This window comes from Dendrobates tinctorius, unplaced genomic scaffold (assembly GCF_039654945.1).
Source record: "Dendrobates tinctorius isolate UK_male_01 unplaced genomic scaffold, ASM3965494v1 ptg000204l, whole genome shotgun sequence".
NCBI lineage: Eukaryota > Metazoa > Chordata > Amphibia > Anura > Dendrobatidae > Dendrobates > Dendrobates tinctorius.
In genome coordinates, this window is record NW_027361871.1 from 2,701,117 (window position 1) to 2,722,192 (window position 21,076).

General features: G+C 37.5%; 6 non-coding genes across 6 annotated transcripts; 2 read left to right on the forward strand and 4 right to left on the reverse strand.

Moving 5' to 3' along the window:
- Positions 1-7,405: 7,405 nt before the first annotated feature.
- On the reverse strand, positions 7,406-7,479 carry TRNAT-AGU (transfer RNA threonine (anticodon AGU)). Its single transcript has one exon. It is a non-coding gene; the product is annotated as a tRNA-Thr (tRNA).
- Positions 7,480-14,489: 7,010 nt separating this feature from the next.
- On the reverse strand, positions 14,490-14,563 carry TRNAA-AGC (transfer RNA alanine (anticodon AGC)). Its single transcript has one exon. It is a non-coding gene; the product is annotated as a tRNA-Ala (tRNA).
- A 556-nt stretch (positions 14,564-15,119) lies between these two features.
- Positions 15,120-15,201, forward strand: TRNAS-ACU (transfer RNA serine (anticodon ACU)). Its single transcript has one exon. It is a non-coding gene; the product is annotated as a tRNA-Ser (tRNA).
- A 2,829-nt stretch (positions 15,202-18,030) lies between these two features.
- On the reverse strand, positions 18,031-18,104 carry TRNAT-AGU (transfer RNA threonine (anticodon AGU)). Its single transcript has one exon. It is a non-coding gene; the product is annotated as a tRNA-Thr (tRNA).
- Positions 18,105-19,801: 1,697 nt separating this feature from the next.
- On the reverse strand, positions 19,802-19,875 carry TRNAT-AGU (transfer RNA threonine (anticodon AGU)). The gene has a single exon. It is a non-coding gene; the product is annotated as a tRNA-Thr (tRNA).
- A 556-nt stretch (positions 19,876-20,431) lies between these two features.
- Positions 20,432-20,513, forward strand: TRNAS-GCU (transfer RNA serine (anticodon GCU)). The gene has a single exon. It is a non-coding gene; the product is annotated as a tRNA-Ser (tRNA).
- Positions 20,514-21,076: the final 563 nt, after the last annotated feature.

A 21,076-nucleotide genomic window follows, 5' to 3' on the forward strand; every position in this document is an offset into this window, starting at 1 on the left:
AAGAAGCCCCAAACTGACATAAAGAAAGAATAGCACTGTTGGCATTCAAATTCAAGATTTTCTGTTTACCAAACAGGCTCTTTGACCAACTAAGCCAAAGGACATAAAGGTGAGATACATTGTATAAATGGATTAGAGATGCATAGAAAGGAGGCATTTCAAAACTAAATCAACTGGTTTTACATTGACATGCTTGAAGCCATCTTTCTTCCTTTATATCTCTTAGATAAAAGAGATTTTTAATCTCACAATTGCACTATCAGTCTCAAGTGAAACACCTATTTTTAAGATAGGATGCTTCTTTGTGAGGAGATGAAAACAAGGCACTGCTGAGATTCGAACTCAGGATCTCCTGTTTACTAGACAGGCGCTTGAACCAACTAAGCCACAGCACCAGAAAATGGCATGCATTTGAAATCCAAGGAAGATTGAAGCACCAATCGAACATTCAACTGGTTAGCGCAGCAAAACAATATTGAGCTTGAGTTCCATTCCACATAGAGCAGAAACATGGAATAAGATTTCAATCTCAGTCATAACACTTAAGAAGCCAAGTAAATTTTGAAGAGCATTCATTTAAAAGACTGACAAATTTACAGAAGCTGTATCGAGGACAAAGGCTTTGAAGTTTTGCAATTGAATGAGCCATCTTTTAGCACAGCTGAAATTTGGGACTTGTTTTGCTTCCAAGTTATGACACAGAATAGACAGATTGAAGAAATGCCATGGCAAAACCAAAAGGAGGAAAAATTATGACTAATTGATATTAAAAACCTCAGCACTGGTTCATTTCTGATAGAGTTTTCCCCAAGCTAACTTCAAACAACAGGCACTGTAGTTGACGAGATAAGGCAACTCTGACAAAAGCCAACATACAATCTTCAGTGAAAAAACACTGACTGGTAAAAACCCTCTCAACATCTTCCCACCTAAACGCACAGGCGCTATGTAGACGAGGTGGACGAGTGGTTAAGGCGATGGACTGCTAATCCATTGTGCTCTGCATGCATGGGTTCGAATCCCATCCTCGTCGTATTAATCTGCTTCTTCTTTCATGTTGAATGGTTTGGTTTTCATTTTTAACCCAAGCGGTGGACACTTCAAGCATGAAAGTTTACAATACTCCTGTGCTGCTATCAAACTTTGCAGAGTCAGATCTGTAAATCCACTGGTTTTAATTTGTAAAGCTTGATGCCATCCTATATTCTGTAAAGAAAATTATATCCTCTAATTCCTTTTAAAGTGTTTCAACAGCAGAGAATTTTTTTTCTCAATTGCACTATATTAGGGCTATGGGAAATTAATATTTGATGACAAGCAAGAGAAAAAGTCCTCTTTTTGGGGTAAAAACCCACAAAATGAGATGAAGAATAGAAAGCACTGCTGACATTCAAAATCAAGATTTTCCTTTTACTAAATAGGCTCTTTGAACAACTAAGCCAAAGGACAAACAGGTGCGAAACATTAAAAAGCCTGCTTAGAGAGTTAAACAGCCCTAAACTGAGATAAAGAAGGAAAAGGACTGCTGGCATTCAAATTCAAGATTTTCCATTTACTAAATAGGCTCTTTGACCAACTAAGACAAAGGACAAACAGGTGTGATACATTAGAAAGCCTGCTTAGAGAGTTAAACAGCCCTAAACTGAGATAAAGAAGGAAGAGGACTGCTGGCATTCAAATTCAAGATTTTCTGTTTACTAAACAGGCTCTTTGACCAACTATGACAAAGGACAAACAGGTGTGATACTTTAAAAAGCCTGCTTAGAGAGTTAAGAAGCCCCAAACTGACATAAAGAAAGAATAGCACTGCTGGCATTCAAATTCAAGATTTTCTGTTTACTAAACAGGCTCTTTGACCAACTAAGCCAAAGGACATAAAGGTGAGATACATTGTATAAATGGATTAGAGATGCATAGAAAGGAGGCATTTCAAAACTAAATCAACTGGTTTTACATTGACATGCTTGAAGCCATCTTTCTTCCTTTATATCTCTTAGATAGAAGAGATTTTTAATCTCACAATTGCACTATCAGTCTCAAGTGAAACACCTATTTTTAAGATAGGATGCTTATTTGTGAGGAGATGAAAACAAGGCACTGCTGAGATTCGAAGTCAGGATCTCCTGTTTACTAGACAGGCGCTTTAACCAACTAAGCCACAGCACCAGAAAATGGCATGCATTTGAAATCCAAGGAAGATTGAAGCACCAATCGAACATTCAACTGGTTAGCGCAGCAAAACAATATTGAGCTTGAGTTCCATTCCACATAGAACAGAAACATGGAATAAGATTTCAATCTCAGTCATAACACTTAAGAAGCCAAGTAAATTTTGAAGAGCATTCATTTAAAAGACTGACAAATTTACAGAAGCTGTATCGAGGACAAAGGCTTTGAAGTTTTGCAATTGAATGAGCCATCTTTTAGCACAGCTGAAATTTGGGACTTGTTTTGCTTCCAAGTTATGACACAGAATAGACAGATTGAAGAAATGCCATGGCAAAACCAAAAGGAGGAAAAATTATGACTAATTGATATTAAAAACCTCAGCACTGGTTCATTTCTGATAGAGTTTTCCCCAAGCTAACTTCAAACAACAGGCACTGTAGTTGACGAGATAAGGCAACTCTGACAAAAGCCAACATACAATCTTCAGTGAAAAAACACTGACTGGTAAAAACCCTCTCAACATCTTTCCACCTAAACGCACAGGTGCTATGTAGACGAGGTGGACGAGTGGTTAAGGCGATGGACTGCTAATCCATTGTGCTCTGCATGCATGGGTTCGAATCCCATCCTCGTCGCATTAATCTGATTCTTCTTTCGTGTTGAATGGTTTGGTTTTCATTTTTAACCCAAGCGGTGGACACTTCAAGCATGAAAGTTTACAATACTCCTGTGCTGCTACCAAACTTTGCAGAGTCAGATCTGTAAATCCACTGGTTTTAATTTGTAAAGCTTGATGCCATCCTATATTCTGTAAAGAAAATTATATCCTCTAATTCCTTTTAAAGTGTTTCAACACCAGAGAATTTTTTTTCTCAATTGCACTATATTAGGGCTATGGGAAATTAATATTTGATGACAAGCAAGAGTAAAAGTCCTCTTTTTGGGGTAAAAACCCACAAAATGAGATGAAAAATAGAAAGCACTGCTGACATTCAAAATCAAGATTTTCCTTTTACTAAATAGGCTCTTTGACCAACTAAGCCAAAGGACAAACAGGTGAAAAACATTAAAAAGCCTGCTTAGAGAGTTAAACAGCCCTAAACTGAGATAAAGAAGGAAAAGGACTGCTGGCATTCAAATTCAAGATTTTCCATTTACTAAATAGGCTCTTTGACAAACTAAGACAAAGGACAAACAGGTGTGATACATTAGAAAGCCTGCTTAGAGAGTTAAACAGCCCTAAACTGAGATAAAGGAGGAAGAGGACTGCTGGCATTCAAATTCAAGATTTTCTGTTTACTAAACAGGCTCTTTGACCAACTATGACAAAGGACAAACAGGTGTGATACATTAGAAAGAATGCTTAGAGAGTTAAGAAGCCCCAAACTGACATAAAGAAAGAATAGCACTGCTGGCATTCAAATTCAAGATTTTCTGTTTACTAAACAGGCTCTTTGACCAACTAAGCCAAAGGACATAAAGGTGAGATACATTGGATAAACGGATTAGAGATGCATAGAAAGGAGGCATTTCAAAGCTAAATCAATTGGTTTTACATTGTCATGCTTGAAGCCATCTTTCTTCCTTTATATCTCTTAGATAGAAGAGATTTTTAATCTCACAATTGCACTATCAGTCGCAAGTGAAACACCTATTTTTAAGATAGGAAGCTTCTTTGTAAGGAGATGAAAACAAGGCACTGCTGAGATTCGAACTCAGGATCTCCTGTTTACTAGACAGGGACTTTAACCAACTAAGCCACAGCACCAGAAAATGGCATGCATTTGAAATCCACGGAAGATTGAAGCACCAATCGAACATTCAACTGGTTAGCGCAGCAAAACAATATTGAGCTTGAGTTCCATTTCACATAGAGCAGAAACATGGAATAAGATTTCAATCTCAGTCATAACACTTAAGAAGCCAAGTAAATTTTGAAGAGCATTCATTTAAAAGACTGACAAATTTACAGAAGCTGTATCGAGGACAAAGACTTTGAAGTTTTGCAATTGAATGAGCCATCTTTTAGCACAGCTGAAATTTGGGACTTGTTTTGCTTCCAAGTTATGACACAGAATAGACAGATTGAAGAAATGCCATGGCAAAACCAAAAGGAGGAAAAAATATGACTAATTGATATTAAAAACCTCAGCACTGGTTCATTTCTGATAGAGTTTTCCCCAAGCTAACTTCAAACAACAGGCACTGTAGTTGACGAGAAAAGTCAAATCTGACAAAAGCCAACATACAATCTTCAGTGAAAAAACACAGACTGGTAAAAACCCTCTCAACATCTTCCCACCTAAACGCACAGGTGCTATGTAGAAGAGGTGGCCGAGTGGTTAAGGAGATGGACTGCTGATCCATTGTGCTCTGCATGCATGTGTTAGAATCCCATCCTCGTCGGATTAATCTGCTTCTTCTTTCGTGTTGAATGGTTTGGTTTTCATTTTTAACCCAAGCGGTGGACACTTCAAGCATGAAAGTTTACAATACTCCTGTGCTGCTATCAAACTTTGCAGAGTCAGATCTGTAAATCCACTGGTTTTAATTTGTAAAGCTTGATGCCATCCTATATTCTGTAAAGAAAATTATATCCTCTAAATCCTTTTAAAGTGTTTCAACAGCAGAGAATTTTTTTTCTCAATTGCACTATATTAGGGCTATGGGAAATTAATATTTGATGACAAGCAAGAGTAAAAGTCCTCTTTTTGGGGTAAAAACTCACAAAATGAGATGAAAAATAGAAAGCACTGCTGACATTCAAAATCAAGATTTTCCTTTTACTAAATAGGCTCTTTGACCAACTAAGCCAAAGGACAAACAGGTGAAAAACATTAAAAAGCCTGCTTAGAGAGTTAAACAGCCCTAAACTGAGATAAAGAAGGAAAAGGACTGCTGGCATTCAAATTCAAGATTTTCCATTTACTAAATAGGCTCTTTGACAAACTAAGACAAAGGACAAACAGGTGTGATACATTAGAAAGCCTGCTTAGAGAGTTAAACAGCCCTAAACTGAGATAAAGAAGGAAGAGGACTGCTGGCATTCAAATTCAAGATTTTCTGTTTACTAAACAGGCTCTTTGACCAACTATGACAAAGGACAAACAGGTGTGATACATTAGAAAGCCTGCTTAGAGAGTTAAGAAGCCCCAAACTGACATAAAGAAAGAATAGCACTGCTGGCATTCAAATTCAAGATTTTCTGTTTACTAAACAGGCTCTTTGACCAACTAAGCCAAAGGACATAAAGGTGAGATACATTGGATAAATGGATAAGAGATGCATAGAAAGGAGGCATTTCAAAACTAAATCAACTGGTTTTACATTGTCATGCTTGAAGCCATCTTTCTTCCTTTATATCTCTTAGATAGAAGAGATTTTTAATCTCACAATTGCACTATCAGTCGCAAGTGAAACACCTATTTTTAAGATAGGAAGCTTCTTTGTAAGAAGATGAAAACAAGGCACTGCTGAGATTCGAACTCAGGATCTCCTGTTTACTAGACAGGAACTTTAACCAACTAAGCCACAGCACCAGAAAATGGCATGCATTTGAAATCCAAGGAAGATTGAAGCACCAATCGAACATTCAACTGGTTAGCGCAGCAAAACAATATTGAGCTTGAGTTCCATTTCACGTAGAGCAGAAACATGGAATAAGATTTCAATCTCAGTCATAACACTTAAGAAGCCAAGTAAATTTTGAAGAGCATTCATTTAAAAGACTGACAAATTTACAGAAGCTGTATCGAGGACAAAGACTTTGAAGTTTTGCAATTGAATGAGCCATCTTTTAGCACAGCTGAAATTTGGGACTTGTTTTGCTTCCAAGTTATGACACAGACTAGACAGATTGAAGAAATGCCATGGCAAAACCAAAAGGAGGAAAAATTATGACTAATTGATATTAAAAACCTCAGCACTGGTTCATTTCTGATAGAGATTTCCCCAAGCTAACTTCAAACAACAGGCACTGTAGTTGACGAGATAAGGCAACTCTGACAAAAGACAACATACAATCTTCAGTGAAAAAACACTGACTGGTAAAAACCCTCTCAACATCTTCCCACCTAAACGCACGTGCGCTATGTAGAAGAGGTGGCTGAGTGGTTAAGGTGATGGACTGCTAATCCATTGTGCTCTGCATGCATGGGTTCGAATCCCATCCTCGTCGGATTAATCTGCTTTTTCTTTCATTTTGAATGGTTTGGTTTTCATTTTTAACCCAAGCGGTGGACAGTTCAAGCATGAAAGTCTACAATACTCCTGTGCTGCTATCAAACTTTGCAGAGTCAGATCTGTAAATCCACTGGTTTTAATTTGTAAAGCTTGATGCCATCCTATATTCTGTAAAGAAAATTATATCCTCTAATTCCTTTTAAAGTGTTTCAACAGCAGAGAATTTTTTTTCTCAATTGCACTATATTAGGGCTGTGGGAAATTAATATTTGATGACAAACAAGAGTAAAAGTCCTCTTTTTGGGGTAAAAACCCACAAAATGAGATGAAGAATAGAAAGCACTGCTGACATTCAAAATCAAGATTTTCCTTTTACTAAATAGGCTCTTTGACCAACTAAGCCAAAGGACAAACAGGTGCGAAACATTAAAAAGCCTGCTTAGAGAGTTAAACAGCCCTAAACTGAGATAAAAAAGGAAAAGGACTGCTGGCATTCAAATTCAAGATTTTCCATTTACTAAATAGGCTCTTTGACCAACTAAGACAAAGGACAAACAGGTGTGATACATTAGAAAGCCTGCTTAGAGAGTTAAACAGCCCTAAACTGAGATAAAGAAGGAAGAGGACTGCTGGCATTCAAATTCAAGATTTTCTGTTTACTAAACAGGCTCTTTGACCAACTAAGACAAAGGACAAACAGGTGTGATACATTAGAAAGCCTGCTTAGAGAGTTAAGAAGCCCCAAACTGACATAAAGAAAGAATAGCACTGCTGGCATTCAAATTCAAGATTTTCTGTTTACTAAACAGGCTCTTTGACCAACTAAGCCAAAGGACATAAAGGTGAGATACATTGGATAAATGGATTAGAGATGCATAGAAAGGAGGCATTTCAAAACTAAATCAACTGGTTTTACATTGTCATGCTTGAAGCCATATTTCTTCCTTTATATCTCTTAGATAGAAGAGATTTTTAATCTCACAATTGCACTATCAGTCGCAAGTGAAACACCTATTTTTAAAATAGGAAGCTTCTTTGTGAGGAGATGAAAACAAGGCACTGCTGAGATTCGAACTCAGGATCTCCTGTTTACTAGACAGGCGCTTTAACCAACTAAGCCACAGCACCAGAAGATGGCATGCATTTGAAATCCAAGGAAGATTGAAGCACCAATCGAACATTCAACTGGTTAGCGCAGCAAAACATTATTGAGCTTGAGTTCCATTCCACGTAGAGCAGAAACATGGAATAAGATTTCAATCTCAGTCATAACACTTAAGAAGCCAAGTAAATTTTGAAGAGCATTCATTTAAAAGACTGACAAATTTACAGAAGCTGTATCGAGGACAAAGGCTTTGAAGTTTTGCAATTGAATCAGCCATCTTTTAGCACAGCTGAAATTTGGGACTTGTTTTGCTTCCAAGTTATGACACAGAATAGACAGATTGAAGAAATGCCATGGCAAAACCAAAAGGAGGAAAAATTATGACTAATTGATATTAAAAACCTCAGCACTGGTTCATTTCTGATAGAGTTTTCCCCAAGCTAACTTCAAACAACAGGCACTGTAGTTGACGACATAAGTCAAATCTGACAAAAGCCAACATACAATCTTCAGTGAAAAAACACTGACTGGTAAAAACCCTCTCAACATCTTCCCACCTAAACGCACGTGCGCTATGTAGAAGAGGTGGCCGAGTGGTTAAGGTGATGGACTGCTAATCCATTGTGCTCTGCATGCATGGGTTTGAATCCCATCCTCGTCGGATTAATCTGCTTCTTCTTTCGTTTTGAATGGTTTGGTTTTCATTTTTAACCCAAGCGGTGGACACTTCAAGCATGAAAGTCTACAATACTCCTGTGCTGCTATCAAACTTTGCAGAGTCAGATCTGTAAATCCACTGGTTTTAATTTGTAAAGCTTGATGCCATGCTATATTCTGTAAAGAAAATTATAACATCTAATTCCTTTTAAAGTGTTTCAACAGCAGAGAATTTTTTTTCTCAATTGCACTATATTAGGGCTGTGGGAAATTAATATTTGATGACAAACAAGAGTAAAAGTCCTCTTTTTGGGGTAAAAACCCACAAAATGAGATGAAGAATAGAAAGCACTGCTGACATTCAAAATCAAGATTTTCCTTTTACTAAATAGGCTCTTTGACCAACTAAGCCAAAGGACAAACAGGTGAGAAACATTAAAAAGCCTGCTTAGAGAGTTAAACAGCCCTAAACTGAGATAAAAAAGGAAAAGGACTGCTGGCATTCAAATTCAAGATTTTCCATTTACTAAATAGGCTCTTTGACCAATTAAGACAAAGGACAAACAGGTGTGATACATTAGAAAGCCTGCTTAGAGAGTTAAACAGCCCTAAACTGAGATAAAGAAGGAAGAGGACTGCTGGCATTCAAATTCAAGATTTTCTGTTTACTAAACAGGCTCTTTGACCAACTAAGACAAAGGACAAACAGGTGTGATACATTAGAAAGCCTGCTTAGAGAGTTAAGAAGCCCCAAACTGACATAAAGAAAGAATAGCACTGCTGGCATTCAAATTCAAGATTTTCTGTTTACTAAACAGGCTCTTTGACCAACTAAGCCAAAGGACATAAAGGTGAGATACATTGGATAAATGGATTAGAGATGCATAGAAAGGAGGCATTTCAAAACTAAATCAACTGGTTTTACATTGTCATGCTTGAAGCCATCTTTCTTCCTTTATATCTCTTAGACAGAAGAGATTTTTAATCTCACAATTGCACTATCAGTCGCAAGTGAAACACCTATTTTTAAGATAGGAAGCTTCTTTGTAAGGAGATGAAAAAAAGGCACTGCTGAGATTCGAACTCAGGATCTCCTGTTTACTAGACAGGAACTTTAACCAACTAAGCCACAGCACCAGAAAATGGCATGCATTTGAAATCCAAGGAAGATTGAAGCACCAATCGAACATTCAACTGGTTAGCGCAGCAAAACAATATTGAGCTTGAGTTCCATTTCACGTAGAGCAGAAACATGGAATAAGATTTCAATCTCAGTCATAACACTTAAGAAGCCAAGTAAATTTTGAAGAGCATTCATTTAAAAGACTGACAAATTTACAGAAGCTGTATCGAGGACAAAGACTTTGAAGTTTTGCAATTGAATGAGCCATCTTTTAGCACAGCTGAAATTTGGGACTTGTTTTGCTTCCAAGTTATGACACAGAATAGACAGATTGAAGAAATGCCATGGCAAAACCAAAAGGAGGAAAAATTATGACTAATTGATATTAAAAACCTCAGCACTGGTTCATTTCTGATAGAGATTTCCCCAAGCTAACTTCAAACAACAGGCACTGTAGTTGATGAGATAAGGCAACTCTGACAAAAGCCAACATACAATCTTCAGTGAAAAAACACTGACTGGTAAAAACCCTCTCAACATCTTCCCACCTAAACGCACGTGCGCTATGTAGAAGAGGTGGCCGAGTGGTTAAGGTTATGGACTGCTTATCCATTGTGCTCTGCATGCATGGGTTCGAATCCCATCCTCGTCGGATTAATCTGCTTCTTCTTTCCTTTTGAATGGTTTGGTTTTCATTTTTAACCCAAGCGGTGGACACTTCAAGCATGAAAGTCTACAATACTCCTGTGCTGCTATCAAACTTTGCAGAGTCAGATCTGTAAATCCACTGGTTTTAATTTGTAAAGCTTGATGCCATCCTATATTCTGTAAAGAAAATTATATCCTCTAATTCCTTTTAAAGTGTTTCAACAGCAGAGAATTTTTTTTCTCAATTGCACTATATTAGGGCTGTGGGAAATTAATATTTGATGACAAACAAGAGTAAAAGTCCTCTTTTTGGGGTAAAAACCCACAAAATGAGATGAAGAATAGAAAGCACTGCTGACATTCAAAATCAAGATTTTCCTTTTACTAAATAGGCTCTTTGACCAACTAAGCCAAAGGACAAACAGGTGCGAAACATTAAAAAGCCTGCTTAGAGAGTTAAACAGCCCTAAACTGAGATAAAGAAGGAAAAGGACTGCTGGCATTCAAATTCAAGATTTTCCATTTACTAAATAGGCTCTTTGACCAACTAAGACAAAGGACAAACAGGTGTGATACATTAGAAAGCCTGCTTAGAGAGTTAAACAGCCCTAAACTGAGATAAAGAAGGAAGAGGACTGCTGGCATTCAAATTCAAGATTTTCTGTTTACTAAACAGGCTCTTTGACCAACTATGACAAAGGACAAACAGGTGTGATACTTTAGAAAGCCTGCTTAGAGAGTTAAGAAGCCCCAAACTGACATAAAGAAAGAATAGCACTGCTGGCATTCAAATTCAAGATTTTCTGTTTACTAAACAGGCTCTTTGACCAACTAAGCCAAAGGACATAAAGGTGAGATACATTGTATAAATGGATTAGAGATGCATAGAAAGGAGGCATTTCAAAACTAAATCAACTGGTTTTACATTGACATGCTTGAAGCCATCTTTCTTCCTTTATATCTCTTAGATAGAAGAGATTTTTAATCTCACAATTGCACTATCAGTCTCAAGTGAAACACCTATTTTTAAGATAGGATGCTTCTTTGTGAGGAGATGAAAACAAGGCACTGCTGAGATTCGAAGTCAGGATCTCCTGTTTACTAGACAGGCGCTTTAACCAACTAAGCCACAGCACCAGAAAATGGCATGCATTTGAAATCCAAGGAAGATTGAAGCACCAATCGAACATTCAACTGGTTAGCGCAGCAAAACAATATTGAGCTTGAGTTCCATTCCACATAGAGCAGAAACATGGAATAAGATTTCAATCTCAGTCATAACACTTAAGAAGCCAAGTAAATTTTGAAGAGCATTCATTTAAAAGACTGACAAATTTACAGAAGCTGTATCGAGGACAAAGGCTTTGAAGTTTTGCAATTGAATGAGCCATCTTTTAGCACAGCTGAAATTTGGGACTTGTTTTGCTTCCAAGTTATGACACAGAATAGACAGATTGAAGAAATGCCATGGCAAAACCAAAAGGAGGAAAAATTATGACTAATTGATATTAAAAACCTCAGCACTGGTTCATTTCTGATAGAGTTTTCCCCAAGCTAACTTCAAACAACAGGCACTGTAGTTGACGAGATAAGGCAACTCTGACAAAAGCCAACATACAATCTTCAGTGAAAAAACACTGACTGGTAAAAACTCTCTCAACATCTTCCCACCTAAACGCACAGGCGCTATGTAGACAAGGTGGACGAGTGGTTAAGGCGATGGACTGCTAATCCATTGTGCTCTGCATGCATGGGTTCGAATCCCATCCTCGTCGCATTAATCTGCTTCTTATTTCGTGTTGAATCGTTTGGTTTTCATTTTTAACCCAAGCGGTGGACACTTCAAGCATGAAAGTTTACAATACTCCTGTGCTGCTACCAAACTTTGCAGAGTCAGATCTGTAAATCCACTGGTTTTAATTTGTAAAGCTTGATGCCATCGTATATTCTGTAAAGAAAATTATATCCTCTAATTCCTTTTAAAGTGTTTCAACAGCAGATAATTTTTTTTCTCAATTGCACTATATTAGGGCTGTGGGAAATTAATATTTGATGACAAACAAGAGTAAAAGTCCTCTTTTTGGGGTAAAAACCCACAAAATGAGATGAAGAATAGAAAGCACTGCTGACATTCAAAATCAAGATTTTCCTTTTACTAAATAGGCTCTTTGACCAACTAAGCCAAAGGACAAACAGGTGCGAAACATTAAAAAGCCTGCTTAGAGAGTTAAACAGCCCTAAACTGAGATAAAGAAGGAAAAGGACTGCTGGCATTCAAATTCAAGATTTTCCATTTACTAAATAGGCTCTTTGACCAACTAAGACAAAGGACAAACAGGTGTGATACATTAGAAAGCCTGCTTAGAGAGTTAAACAGCCCTAAACTGAGATAAAGAAGGAAGAGGACTGCTGGCATTCAAATTCAAGATTTTCTGTTTACTAAACAGGCTCTTTGACCAACTATGACAAAGGACAAACAGGTGTGATACTTTAGAAAGCCTGCTTAGAGAGTTAAGAAGCCCCAAACTGACATAAAGAAAGAATAGCACTGCTGGCATTCAAATTCAAGATTTTCTGTTTACTAAACAGGCTCTTTGACCAACTAAGCCAAAGGACATAAAGGTGAGATACATTGTATAAATGGATTAGAGATGCATAGAAAGGAGGCATTTCAAAACTAAATCAACTGGTTTTACATTGACATGCTTGAAGCCATCTTTCTTCCTTTATATCTCTTAGATAGAAGAGATTTTTAATCTCACAATTGCACTATCAGTCTCAAGTGAAACACCTATTTTTAAGATAGGATGCTTCTTTGTGAGGAGATGAAAACAAGGCACTGCTGAGATTCGAAGTCAGGATCTCCTGTTTACTAGACAGGCGCTTTAACCAACTAAGCCACAGCACCAGAAAATGGCATGCATTTGAAATCCAAGGAAGATTGAAGCACCAATCGAACATTCAACTGGTTAGCGCAGCAAAACAATATTGAGCTTGAGTTCCATTCCACATAGAGCAGAAACATGGAATAAGATTTCAATCTCAGTCATAACACTTAAGAAGCCAAGTAAATTTTGAAGAGCATTCATTTAAAAGACTGACAAATTTACAGAAGCTGTATCGAGGACAAAGGCTTTGAAGTTTTGCAATTGAATGAGCCATCTTTTAGCACAGCTGAAATTTGGGACTTGTTTTGCTTCCAAGTTATGACACAGAATAGACAGATTGAAGAAATGCCATGGCAAAACCAAAAGGAGGAAAAATTATGACTAATTGATATTAAAAACCTCAGCACTGGTTCATTTCTGATAGAGTTTTCCCCAAGCTAACTTCAAACAACAGGCACTGTAGTTGACGAGATAAGGCAACTCTGACAAAAGCCAACATACAATCTTCAGTGAAAAAACACTGACTGGTAAAAACTCTCTCAACATCTTCCCACCTAAACGCACAGGCGCTGTGTAGAGAAGGTGGACGAGTGGTTAAGGCGATGGACTGCTAATCCATTGTGCTCTGCATGCATGGGTTCGAATCCCATCCTCGTCGCATTAATCTGCTTCTTATTTCGTGTTGAATCGTTTGGTTTTCATTTTTAACCCAAGCGGTGGACACTTCAAGCATGAAAGTTTACAATACTCCTGTGCTGCTACCAAACTTTGCAGAGTCAGATCTGTAAATCCACTGGTTTTAATTTGTAAAGCTTGATGCCATCCTATATTCTGTAAAGAAAATTATATCCTCTAATTCCTTTTAAAGTGTTTCAACAGCAGATAATTTTTTTTCTCAATTGCACTATATTAGGGCTGTGGGAAATTAATATTTGATGACAAACAAGAGTAAAAGTCCTCTTTTTGGGGTAAAAACCCACAAAATGAGATGAAGAATAGAAAGCACTGCTGACATTCAAAATCAAGATTTTCCTTTTACTAAATAGGCTCTTTGACCAACTAAGCCAAAGGACAAACAGGTGCGAAACATTAAAAAGCCTGCTTAGAGAGTTAAACAGCCCTAAACTGAGATAAAGAAGGAAAAGGACTGCTGGCATTCAAATTCAAGATTTTCCATTTACTAAATAGGCTCTTTGACCAACTAAGACAAAGGACAAACAGGTGTGATACATTAGAAAGCCTGCTTAGAGAGTTAAACAGCCCTAAACTGAGATAAAGAAGGAAGAGGACTGCTGGCATTCAAATTCAAGATTTTCTGTTTACTAAACAGGCTCTTTGACCAACTAAGACAAAGGACAAACAGGTGTGATACATTAGAAAGCCTGCTTAGAGAGTTAAGAAGCCCCAAACTGACATAAAGAAAGAATAGCACTGCTGGCATTCAAATTCAAGATTTTCTGTTTACTAAACAGGCTCTTTGACCAACTAAGCCAAAGGACATAAAGGTGAGATACATTGGATAAACGGATTAGAGATGCATAGAAAGGAGGCATTTCAAAACTAAATCAAGTGGTTTTACATTGTCATGCTTGAAGCCATCTTTCTTCCTTTATATCTCTTAGATAGAAGAGATTTTTAATCTCACAATTGCACTATCAGTCGCAAGTGAAACACCTATTTTGAAGCTAGGAAGCTTCTTTGTGAGGAGATGAAAACAAGGCATTGCTGAGATTCGAACTCAGGATCTCCTGTTTGCTAGACAGGCGCTTTAACCAACTAAGCCACAGCACTAGATGAAGGCATGCATGTGAAATCCAAGGAAGATTGAAGCACCAATCGAACATTCAACTGATTAGCGCAGCAAAACAATATTGAGCTTGAGTTCCATTCCACGTAGAGCAGAAACATGGAATAAGATTTCAATCTCAGTCATAACACTTAAGAAGCCAAGTAAATTTTGAAGAGAATTCATTTAAAAGACTGACAAATTTACAGAAGCTGTATCGAGGACAAAGGCTTTGAAGTTTTGCAATTGAGTGAGCCATCTTTTAGCACAGCTGAAATTTGGGACTTGTTTTGCTTCCAAGTTATGACACAGAATAGACAGATTGAAGAAATGCCATGGCAAAACCAAAAGGAGGAAAAATTATGACTAATTGATATTAAAAACCTCAGCACTGGTTCATTTCTGATAGAGTTTTCCCCAAGCTAACTTCAAACAACAGGCACTGTAGTTGACGAGATAAGTCAAATCTGACAAAAGCCAACATACAATCTTCAGTGAAAAAACACTGACTGGTAAAAACCCTCTCAACATCTTCCCACCTAAACGCACAGGTGCTATGTAGAAGAGGTGGCAGAGTGGTTAAGGAGATGGACTACTGATCCATTGTGCTCTGCATGCATGGGTTCGAATCCCATCCTCGTCGGATTAATCTGCTTCTTCTTTCGTGTTGAATGGTTTGGTTTTCATTTTTAACCCAAGCGGTGGACACTTCAAGCATGAAAGTTTACAATACTCCTGTGCTGCTATCAAACTTTGCAGAGTCAGATCTGTAAATCCACTGGTTTTAATTTGTAAAGCTTGATGCCATCCTATATTCTGTAAAGAAAATTATATCCTCTAATTCCTTTTAAAGTGTTTCAACAGCAGAGAATTTTTTTTCTCAATTGCACTATATTAGGGCTATGGGAAATTAATATTTGATGACAAGCAAGAGTAAAAGTCCTCTTTTTGGGGTAAAAACCCACAAAATGAGATGAAAAATAGAAAGCACTGCTGACATTCAAAATCAAGATTTTCCTTTTACTAAATAGGCTCTTTGACCAACTAAGCCAAAGGACAAACAGGTGAAAAACATTAAAAAGCCTGCTTAGAGAGTTAAACAGCCCTAAACTGAGATAAAGAAGGAAAAGGACTGCTGGCATTCAAATTCAAGATTTTCCATTTACTAAATAGGCTCTTTGACAAACTAAGACAAAGGACAAACAGGTGTGATACATTAGAAAGCCTGCTTAGAGAGTTAAACAGCCCTAAACTGAGATAAAGAAGGAAGAGGACTGCTGGCATTCAAATTCAAGATTTTCTGTTTACTAAACAGGCTCTTTGACCAACTATGACAAAGGACAAACAGGTGTGATACATTAGAAAGCCTGCTTAGAGAGTTAAGAAGCCCCAAACTGACATAAAGAAAGAATATCACTGCTGGCATTCAAATTCAAGATTTTCTGTTTACTAAACAGGCTCTTTGACCAACTAAGCCAAAGGACATAAAGGTGAGATACATTGGATAAACGGATTAGAGATGCATAGAAAGGAGGCATTTCAAAACTAAATCAACTGGTTTTACATTGTCATGCTTGAAGCCATCTTTCTTCCTTTATATCTCTTAGATAGAAGAGATTTTTAATCTCATAATTGCACTATCAGTCGCAAGTGAAACACCTATTTTTAAGATAGGATGCTTCTTTGTGAGGAGATGAAAACAAGGCACTGCTGAGATTCTAACTCAGGATCTCCTGTTTACTAGACAGGCACTTTAACCAACTGAGCCACAGCACCAGAAGATGGCATGCATTTGAAATCCAAGGAAGATTGAAGCACCAATCGAACATTCAACTGGTTAGCGCAGCAAAACATTATTGAGCTTGAGTTCCATTCCACGTAGAGCAGAAACATGGAATAAGATTTCAATCTCAGTCATAACACTTAAGAAGCCAAGTAAATTTTGAAGAGCATTCATTTAAAAGACTGACAAATTTACAGAAGCTGTATCGAGGACAAAGACTTTGAAGTTTTGCAATTGAATGAGAAATCTTTTAGCACAGCTGAAATTTGGGACTTGTTTTGCTTCCAAGTTATGACACAGAATAGACAGATTGAAGAAATGCCATGGCAAAACCAAAAGGAGGAAAAATTATGACTAATTGATATTAAAAACCTCAGCACTGTTCATTTCTGATAGAGTTTTCCCCAAGCTAACTTCAAACAACAGGCACTGTAGTTGACGAGATAAGGCAACTCTGACAAAAGCCAACATACAATCTTCAGTGAAAAAACACTGACTGGTAAAAACCCTCTCAACATCTTCCCACCTAAACGCACGTGCTCTATGTAGAAAAGGTGGCAGAGTGGTTAAGGTGATGGACTGCTAATCCATTGTGCTCTGCATGCATGGGTTCGAATCCCATCCTCGTCGGATTAATCTGCTTCTTCTTTTGTTTTGAATGGTTTGGTTTTCATTTTTAACCCAAGCGGTCGACACTTCAAGCATGAAAGTTTACAATACTCCTGTGCTGCTATCAAACTTTGCAGAGTCAGATCTGTAAATCCACTGGTTTTAATTTGTAAAGCTTGATGCCATCCTATATTCTGTAAAGAAAATTATATCCTCTAATTCCTTTTAAAGTGTTTCAACAGCAGAGAATTTTTTTTCTCAATTGCACTATATTAGGGCTATGGGAAATTAATATTTGATGACAAGCAAGAGTAAAAGTCCTCTTTTTGGGGTAAAAACCCACAAAATGAGATGAAGAATAGAAAGCACTGCTGACATTCAAAATCAAGATTTTCCTTTTACTAAATAGGCTCTTTGACCAACTAAGCCAAAGGACAAACAGGTGCGAAACATTAAAAAGCCTGCTTAGAGAGTTAAACAGCCCTAAACTGAGATAAAGAAGGAAAAGGACTGCTGGCATTCAAATTCAAGATTTTCCATTTACTAAATAGGCTCTTTGACAAACTAAGACAAAGGACAAACAGGTGTGATACATTAGAAAGCCTGCTTAGAGAGTTAAACAGCCCTAAACTGAGATAAAGAAGGAAGAGGACTGCTGGCATTCAAATTCAAGATTTTCTGTTTACTAAACAGGCTCATTGACCAACTATGACAAAGGACAAACAGGTGTGATACATTAGAAAGCCTGCTTAGAGAGTTAAGAAGCCCCAAACTGACATAAAGAAAGAATAGCACTGCTGGCATTCAAATTCAAGATTTTCTGTTTACTAAACAGGCTCTTTGACCAACTAAGCCAAAGGACATAAAGGTGAGATACATTGGATAAACGGATTAGAGATGCATAGAAAGGAGGCATTTCAAAACTAAATCAACTGGTTTTACATTGTCATGCTCGAAGCCATCTTTCTTCCTTTATATCTCTTAGATAGAAGAGATTTTTAATCTCACAATTGCACTATCAGTCGCAAGTGAAACACCTATTTTTAAGATAGGATGCTTCTTTGTGAGGAGATGAAAACAAGGCACTGCTGAGATTCGAACTCAGGATCTCCTGTTTACTAGACAGGCGCTTTAACCAACTAAGCCACAGCACCAGAAAATGGCATGCATTTGAAATCCAAGGAAGATTGAAGCACCAATCGAACATTCAACTGGTTAGCGCAGCAAAACAATATTGAGCTTGAGTTCCATTCCACATAGAGCAGAAACATGGAATAAGATTTCAATCTCAGTCATAACACTTAAGAAGCCAAGTAAATTTTGAAGAGCATTCATTTAAAAGACTGACAAATTTACAGAAGCTGTATCGAGGACAAAGGCTTTGAAGTTTTGCAATTGAATGAGCCATCTTTTAGCACAGCTGAAATTTGGGACTTGTTTTGCTTCCAAGTTATGACACAGAATAGACAGATTGAAGAAATGCCATGGCAAAACCAAAAGGAGGAAAAATTATGACTAATTGATATTAAAAACCTCAGCACTGGTTCATTTCTGATAGAGTTTTCCCCAAGCTAACTTCAAACAACAGGCACTGTAGTTGACGAGATAAGGCAACTCTGACAAAAGCCAACATACAATCTTCAGTGAAAAAACACTGACTGGTAAAAACCCTCTCAACATCTTCCCACCTAAACGCACGTGCTCTATGTAGAAAAGGTGGCAGAGTGGTTAAGGTGATGGACTGCTAATCCATTGTGCTCTGCATGCATGGGTTCGAATCCCATCCTCGTCGGATTAATCTGCTTCTTCTTTTGTTTTGAATGGTTTGGTTTTCATTTTTAACCCAAGCGGTCGACACTTCAAGCATGAAAGTTTACAATACTCCTGTGCTGCTATCAAACTTTGCAGAGTCAGATCTGTAAATCCACTGGTTTTAATTTGTAAAGCTTGATGCCATCCTATATTCTGTAAAGAAAATTATATCCTCTAATTCCTTTTAAAGTGTTTCAACAGCAGAGAATTTTTTTTCTCAATTGCACTATATTAGGGCTATGGGAAATTAATATTTGATGACAAGCAAGAGTAAAAGTCCTCTTTTTGGGGTAAAAACCCACAAAATGAGATGAAGAATAGAAAGCACTGCTGACATTCAAAATCAAGATTTTCCTTTTACTAAATAGGCTCTTTGACCAACTAAGCCAAAGGACAAACAGGTGCGAAACATTAAAAAGCCTGCTTAGAGAGTTAAACAGCCCTAAACTGAGATAAAGAAGGAAAAGGACTGCTGGCATTCAAATTCAAGATTTTCCATTTACTAAATAGGCTCTTTGACAAACTAAGACAAAGGACAAACAGGTGTGATACATTAGAAAGCCTGCTTAGAGAGTTAAACAGCCCTAAACTGAGATAAAGAAGGAAGAGGACTGCTGGCATTCAAATTCAAGATTTTCTGTTTACTAAACAGGCTCATTGACCAACTATGACAAAGGACAAACAGGTGTGATACATTAGAAAGCCTGCTTAGAGAGTTAAGAAGCCCCAAACTGACATAAAGAAAGAATAGCACTGCTGGCATTCAAATTCAAGATTTTCTGTTTACTAAACAGGCTCTTTGACCAACTAAGCCAAAGGACATAAAGGTGAGATACATTGGATAAACGGATTAGAGATGCATAGAAAGGAGGCATTTCAAAACTAAATCAACAGGTTTTACATTGTCATGCTCGAAGCCATCTTTCTTCCTTTATATCTCTTAGATAGAAGAGATTTTTAATCTCACAATTGCACTATCAGTCGCAAGTGAAACACCTATTTTTAAGATAGGATGCTTCTTTGTGAGGAGATGAAAACAAGGCACTGCTGAGATTCGAACTCAGGATCTCCTGTTTACTAGACAGGCGCTTTAACCAACTAAGCCACAGCACCAGAAAATGGCATGCATTTGAAATCCAAGGAAGATTGAAGCACCAATCGAACATTCAACTGGTTAGCGCAGCAAAACAATATTGAGCTTGAGTTCCATTCCACATAGAGCAGAAACATGGAATAAGATTTCAATCTCAGTCATAACACTTAAGAAGCCAAGTAAATTTTGAAGAGCATTCATTTAAAAGACTGACAAATTTACAGAAGCTGTATCGAGGACAAAGGCTTTGAAGTTTTGCAATTGAATGAGCCATCTTTTAGCACAGCTGAAATTTGGGACTTGTTTTGCTTCCAAGTTATGACACAGAATAGACAGATTGAAGAAATGCCATGGCAAAACCAAAAGGAGGAAAAATTATGACTAATTGATATTAAAAACCTCAGCACTGGTTCATTTCTGATAGAGTTTTCCCCAAGCTAACTTCAAACAACAGGCACTGTAGTTGACGACATAAGTCAAATCTGACAAAAGCCAACATACAATCTTCAGTGAAAAAACACTGACTGGTAAAAACCCTCTCAACATCTTCCCACCTAAACGCACATGTGCTATGTAGACGAGGTGGCCGAGTGGTTAAGGCGATGGACTGCTAATCCATTGTGCTCTGCATGCATGGGTTCGAATCCCATCCTCGTCGGATTAATCTGCTTCTTCTCTCGTGTTGAATGGTTTGGTTTTCATTTTTAACCCAAGCGGTGGACACTTCAAGCATGAAAGTTTACAATACTCCTGTGCTGCTATCAAACTTTGCAGAGTCAGATCTGTAAATCCACTCGTTTTAACTTGTAAAGCTTGATGCCATCCTATATTCTGTAAAGAAAATTATATCCTCTAATTCCTTTTAAAGTGTTTCAACAGCAGAGAATTTTTTTTCTCAATTGCACTATATTAGGGCTATGGGAAATTAATATTTGATGACAAGCAAGAGTGAAAGTCCTCTTTTTGGGGTAAAAACCCACAAAATGAGATGAAGAATAGAAAGCACTGCTGACATTCAAAATCAAGATTTTCCTTTTACTAAATAGGCTCTTTGACCAACTAAGCCAAAGGACAAACAGGTGAAAAACATTAAAAAGCCTGCTTAGAGAGTTAAACAGCCCTAAACTGAGATAAAGAAGGAAAAGGACTGCTGGCATTCAAATTCAAGATTTTCCATTTACTAAATAGGCTCTTTGACAAACTAAGACAAAGGACAAACAG